This window comes from Myotis yumanensis, unplaced genomic scaffold (assembly GCF_028538775.1).
Source record: "Myotis yumanensis isolate MYYU_CA2020_CCGP unplaced genomic scaffold, mMyoYum1.0.hap1 SCAF_4, whole genome shotgun sequence".
Lineage (NCBI taxonomy): Eukaryota > Metazoa > Chordata > Mammalia > Chiroptera > Vespertilionidae > Myotis > Myotis yumanensis.
This window is the reverse complement of record NW_027223755.1, coordinates 41714995-41722047: the sequence shown is the minus strand read 5'-3', so window position 1 is coordinate 41722047 and position 7053 is coordinate 41714995. Positions and strand designations below refer to the sequence as shown.

General features: G+C 40.5%; 1 pseudogene; it reads right to left on the bottom strand.

Moving 5' to 3' along the window:
• Positions 1–5516: 5516 nt before the first annotated feature.
• On the bottom strand, positions 5517–5949 carry LOC139008102 (mitochondrial import receptor subunit TOM22 homolog; annotated as a pseudogene).
• Positions 5950–7053: the final 1104 nt, after the last annotated feature.

Sequence of the window (7053 nt, the reverse complement as noted above, 5' to 3'; positions counted from 1 at the left end):
GGTTGATGATCAACCATTGAGCCATGCCAGCCATGCCTAAAAAGATTTTTTAGAAACAATAAAATTTCTGAAAAACAAATAAAATTAAAAAAATAATTTGCCTTCCCTTTGCCTGCTTTGTCACCCACTTTTCACCATAAAGGGCAAGGAAACATCAATGATCATAAAATAAGAACAGAAAACAGCTACTTTGTCAGGCAAAGTTCTGGAGAAATAAATCACATTTCACAAGAGTATTAGACCAGTTTCCTGATTAAATTGTCTGGTACACAAAGGAATTTAAAAAATAAAATCAGTGGAGATTTAGCAATGTGAGAAATTAAACATGTTAACACAAAAAAATCAAGTCCAATAATTTCTAAATCAATGGAATCAGGATTCCAGAGCATTAGCTCAAGTTAAGAAGTTGAGAACTCAGACAGGTCTAACCATGTCAGGGCTCAAGTTAAGAAGTTGAGAACTCAGACATGTCTAACCATGTCAGGGTAGCCGGTAGACAGGCTCGCCAGGGAACAGCTTAAAGAGGATCCAGGAGCATCCTGGGAGGAGCAGTGGGAGATGCTGACAGCCAGCCTCTAAGCCTGAAGCCCTGAAGCCACTGGGAAACAAAAACTCTTTTTTATCCTCTCATGGGCAATGTGGTTGGTGGGGAAAGAGTTCAGGGAAAGAGGGGGGAATAGGAGAGCCCAGGTTTATTCTGTGGACATCGGCTGGGGTCTGAGAGAGAGGACAATTCTGGATGCAGTGTGAGATGCTTCCCTTGATCGAGCCCTCAGAAACTCATGCCAAATTTCTAGGGAGAAAAACGCTGTAATAGAAAGGAAGCTAAATAAAGAGCTATTATCACTAGAAGCACAGCAAGGAACTGACAGCAGACAGCTCCGCCTAGCATGAGGAAAAAAATTCCTCACTTCAGAACCTAGAACCTTGCCAATACTGAGAGAGTGGATTGAGGGGTCAGGCTGGGCAACAGGGGGCAGTGTCATGCACTTCTAGGTGGAAGGTGGAAGTCATGATAAAATGACCTGCAGAGAAAAGGGGACAGGGTGGAGGCATCCAGGACAACAGCTAGGAGGCAGAGCTGAGATTGAAACCACACTGGGTGGCCCAATTGTAAAGGGCATCCTCTAATCCTCTTACTCGGTGACTGCCCATTTCCGGCCAAACCACACTGACCAAGATAAGTTTCACTGATATTTCCTAGACAACACTAATTTTTGTTCTTCCTCATATGCAACATTTCTGAAAATTCAATTGATTAAACATGCAAATGAATATAGTATTAAATACGTCTTAGTATTTGCTAAGATAAAGAAAATTATAAATAAGAAACTTATTTGACTTGATTATGAAATTTAACTTATGTAAATACATGTGTTTTATTATATAAGCAATTGATATCCATTAGAGCAGTGGTTCTCAACCTTCCTAATGCCGCGACCCTTTAATACAGTTCCTCATGTTGTGGTGACCCCCAATTTCATTGTTACAAATTGAACATAATTAAAGCATAGTGATTAATCACAAAAACAATATGTAATAATATATGTGTTTTCCGATGGTCTTAGGCGACCCCTGTGAAAGGGTCGTTCGACCCCCAGGTTGAGAACTGCTGCATTAGAGGAAAGATTCTGGATTATCCTATCAGCTTGCATAAATTTATAAAAAGGATTTTGGAATGATATTCTGGTATATTACTCCACCAAACAAACAAAGAAACAAAAACACCATTTGAGAAAAATGTAGAAAACAAAAGTCAAATGGTTAAATTAACAATGCTAAACCCATGCAAGGATTATTATATAAAAATTAAAATGTTTTTCTTAATCTGTAATAATTTGTAAGAACAAATATAATAATAAATGGGAAAAGGTAAGTTATATAGAGTATGAAGAGGAAAGGCACACCTTCATTTTTAAGATCTAAAATTAGAAAAGAAGATAGATGAAATAATAGACTATTTGTTTTCTTTTTCTACTTTACTTTCAATTTCTTTAATGATCATCCATTACTGTAACAATCTACAAATAAGTTCAGGAGAAAGAATATAGCTTAGTTTTTATTTTAATAATATGTGCAAAAAAGGCCAAATCTTCACAGGGCTTAGAATTAGGAAAAAAAAAATTGACTTTACAGATCTAGAAAAAAACTGCTTTGAATGCAATAACCAGTGCCTTAGCGTGTAAATCACCACTTTTTCTCACCATTTTTTCTCCCACATTATCTGGAGCAGATAAGTGAACAAGTGGAGAACTGTGTGCCTGTTGGTTATCTTGCTGAAAGGAGGCTCTTGGTAAAAGTTTACTGATGGAACAATAAGGCCCTTACTGCTGAATCTTTCCCAAAATTTAATCAACCTACTCAATGCACAAAAGCACAAAACAATGTTCAGAGGTTTAAATCCAACCCTAGCAAGGAGACGCCCTACATACCATCCTTTTTCTTACCAGTAACATTTGCCCATTAATGGCTTAGGACTAAACATTGATACCGGCATTAATTGTATGTTAAATGTGTAATTAATTTACTTTTGATCAACAGGTATAAAAATGCTTCTGGAAGGCGATCTATGTCATCATAAACAGGAGTGTCTTTGTTCAGGGTACTAGCTGGCCACACCAGAAAGAACAACCATGTGATTTAGGGTGAAGACTTTGAGTCACGTGGTATCAGTTGATGTGGAGACTGAATTCAATCGTGTGGGTAATCAATCAATCCATTATTCCTATGAAATGAAGCTCCAACAAAACTCTGACACCCATTCATGGATATTGTCAAATACTGATGCTGGGATGGTAATGGATCATTACTCCATGGGAGAGGACAACGGAAGCTTTGCCTTAGGAACCCTCCCAAGCTGTGTCTAATATTTCCCTTCCTTTGGCCGATTTTAATATGTATAATTTCCCTGTCATAAATCATGATTGTAAGTATAATAATAACTTTCAGTGAGTGCTATGAACCCTTCTAGTGAACTACAAAATTCACTAGGTTTGGGTGGTTTGGGGAATCTTCCAAACTTCCTGGTAGTGTCAGAGTGATAGCAGTCTTGGAGAGTGTGCCCTCAAACTTTGCAGTTTGACCAACTGCAGTCATGTAGAAAATACATAAAAATGGGTGTGATAATTTGGTCCTCACGCCATGTTTTGCCAACCCCTGTTCTAGCTCATTAAAATATCTGTACAGTGTAAGTGTACATATAATTTATTGTGATGAATGTAAAATTCATAATTGTGTCCAAACAAGCTATATCTTACCAATCAAAATAGACTCTTTAATTGTCAAAATTTGCAGAAATTTTATATATACACAGAATAACTGAACTGCAACATATTTGTGACAAAATTGATGCTGAAAATAAAAAGATACTTATTTTTTTATGTGCACTTTCCTCTTAGCTGCCCATATTAAATTACATTTTTTAAAATGTTTGTGCCTTGCCTTACCCGGTTTGGCTCAGTGGATAGAGTGTCAGGCTGTGGATTAAAGGGTCCTGGGTTTGATTCTAGTCAAGGGCACGTACCTTGGTTGCAGGCTCCTCCCCAGCCAGGCCCCTGGTGCGGGGAGAGAGGAGGGAGAGAGCATGCAACAGGCAACTTATCTATGTGTCTCACATCGATGTTTCTCTCTCTCTCTCTGTCTCTCCCCTTCCCACTCTCTCTAAAAAGCAATGGCAAAATATCCTCGGGTGAGAATTGAAAATAATAATAATAAAATAAATAAATAAACAAACAAATAAATGTTTGTGCCTTTGAAGAACTACAGTACTTTGCAAATCAACCTAAGTTTCCCACCATGCTATAGTAGAAAGCAAATAATCCCTTCCGCATCTGTTTAAGACTCCTAAGCAGCATTATAGGAATTATGACATGACAGCAACAAAAACCACAGAATTTTCCCAAGAAACAGGAGAAATTTGTACCTTTGGCCCATAAACAAAGCGATGCCAAACAATACCTGTTTTAACATATAAACATTTGTTTCCATGTCTTGATGGTCAACTTGTCCCTTCAATCTTGTCAAAGAGATTGTAGAGAGAAACTGATATGGGAAGCAGGCTGCATTTGTTTTAAATCTGGTTTTCATTTGGTATAAACTCAATTTTCTGTGTTTATCATATTCTGCTCAATATTAGGCATTTTGGAGATGGTAATAATCTCACTATTTTATAATTAACTATTAACCATGGGTAATTTATTTCTTCAGTTGCATTTTCTATAGTAGTTGTAAAGTACCACAAGCTGTTACAATTTAATTGCCAAGTTTGCCTAGCTGGCGTGAATGACTCTTCTTATGTGACTGACATCTACAACTAAAATATCTGCTGGCTGGATAGTCCCATCTATATAATATCAAAACATGGCCTAACCCCTAATCAATTTCCCCCTTTTGGAGGTGGGGAAGCTGTTTCACATTGGCAATAGTGTCCACTTGCACTCAGCTTATTGCCTTGCATGTGACGCTCTACTCAGCCAGAATGCCAATTTAATTTTCTGATAACTACCACCAAGCTGACTTCAGGAAGAGTACAGAAGGAGGAAAATTCACATTCCTAAACTATTGTCTCAGCTATAAACACAGCCCCATTCCTAATTTCCCACATGAAGAACCTTGGACTGTAGCACTTAAAAATTTACTGAAGGCTCAAAAATATAAAAAGAGAATTAGAACATACAAAAGAAAAAAATATAAAATGGAAATTTAAGTATTGGTCCTAGAGTCAGTCAGCCACTGCCTGCACTGAGGATCCTCTGCAGCCATTTCCCTCATTAGTCCTCAGTGTGTCACAAGTAGCCAAGGTCATCCTGTCATCTACGGTTATGTGTCTCTATCATGTCCTCCTCAACCAGAGTCTGGTCCTGTTGCCATGAACCAAGAGAGAAGATGAAGCCCTTTCTTCCTCTAATCTAACCTAAGGCCACCTTTATTTTTTTAAATCATTTTAAGTATTTAATTACAAAAGTGAGCACGGACTTTCTTTTCTCTTTTAGACACACACACAGGTCTAATGGCCAAAATGTGCAGAGGAAGTGAGCTCCTGCTCTGCCCTCCACAGTACCCATCCTGCGGTTAAAACTGCTGCCAGCCCTCCCTCGTTTCCAACAGACATAGAAATCCACAGTGGCTGCTTTGCAGCTACAGCTGTAATGCATTTTGTATTTCATATAGTGTGCATGTCAAAACAAAACGGTCGTTAATGGTCAGGGGTACATCCTTCCCACTGGCATCAGTTCCTACTCCACAAGCAGACACTGAGGAGACCTTCTGGTTCGGAGTAACTTAGGGAGAGGCAGGATGGCTGGAGTTGGAGTGACCATCTGCATCGATGCACTGTGGTGTCAGAGTGAGGAGAGAAGTCAGTCAGGAAGGCTTGGAGGGCACAGTTGCAAGTTGGGAGTCTCTCCATGAGACAATGAAGGGGAAATTTTCCCCAACCAGGTTTTTTTTGGTGCCAAAAAGAAAAAGAAAAAAATCAGTTCAAACAGTATTGAATTTGCAAACTTCTCCCACCAAGACAGGTCAAATAGAGCAGTAACAATCTAGATCTTTCCAGGAAGTGAAGGTAGAGCCCCTGGCATTCCTCCTGACAGCCCTGTTAGGCCCTAGGAGTATCTGCCCCTGTTGCAGTTGCTGCTGTTGCTCCATTAGCAACTTCTCAGTCTCAAAGAGAACAGGAAGAACCAGGATCGTGAAGGAAGGTGTCCCGATCCATAAGGCTACGCTGGAAACCTGTACAGTTTTTTGAGCCACAAAGAGGGAAAGATCAAAAGTGGCTCCGGCTTCGGACCAGATCCTCTCTGCCGCCAGACCCCAGAGTCTCTCCGAGAGGGTCTCATCGGGCTCATCCTCTTCCAGCTCCTCCTCAGTCTTCTCCACATCACCTTTCCGAAGCAATTCATCGGGGGGCAGGGGAGCACCTGGACCAGGTGCAGCAACTATGGCAGCCATGGCTGTAGGGGGGACCACCTTTATTCTTTCTCCAGAAGAGATTTCCCAATCCACACCCTCAGAGATCCTTTGGTCCCCCGCTAACCTATGAAAAGTGACAAGTACACATAGTTGACAGTACGGTTCCCAACATCTGGCTTATCCATTTACAAGTGGCATCATATGTGAGGCATTAATGATCCACTATGTGGTAGGCTGTAACAATCCAGTGCAGTTACATTTCATGGTCTTTCTTTCATGCAGTGAGGAAGAAATTAGACCTATGTGTCCCCTTTGGCATGGTCCTAGTCTTATGATTTCCTGTGAGGAAATCCTATATAATAAAAGGCTAATATGCAAATAGACCAAACAGCAGAACCACTGGTCACTATGATGCACACTGACCACCAGGTGACAGACACTCAACACAGGAGCTGCTCCCTGGTGGTCAGTGCGCTCAGCCAGAAGCCAGGCTCACAGCTGGCAAGCACAGAGGTGGTGGCAGGAGCCTCTCCCGCCTCTCCACTGGGAGCGGGCCTAAGCCGTCAGTCAGACATCCCCTGAGGGCTTCCAGACTGTGAGAGGGCACAGGCTGGGCTGAGGGACCCCCCTGAGTGCACAAATTTCATGCACTGGGCCTCTAATAACTGAATAAAAAGGCACTCTCATCTCTCAAGAACAATTCTTTTCAATTTAGTACAAAGATTTTTTCCTCCTAACTCTGTAGTAGCCTCATTCTAGAAAGACATAGAATTTATATTTCTAAACAAAATTTATCTCAATTGGAAACATCTGCATTCTGTTTGGTGTGTCCATAAGAACAATGGCTAGGTACTTGTTTGTAACAAAATGATTTTAGAAGTTCACCAAAGGAGCCACACCCAGAACAAAGAGACATGAAGACCCATTCGGGAGGCTAAGACCAACAAGTAGTTAGCATAATTATGCAAGAAGTCTACTGGAAGGCTAATGGACTTTGATATTCAGCAAGGGCTGAAAATCAGCATAATATTGCCCTGCTTTTGGCCGAATGGCTGAAAGCAATCCCCTAACCTGGTAATCCTTTTATTGTTTACCAAACGTTACCATTGATATGCCTGTTTGCTTTGCTAAAGGGCAAATGTG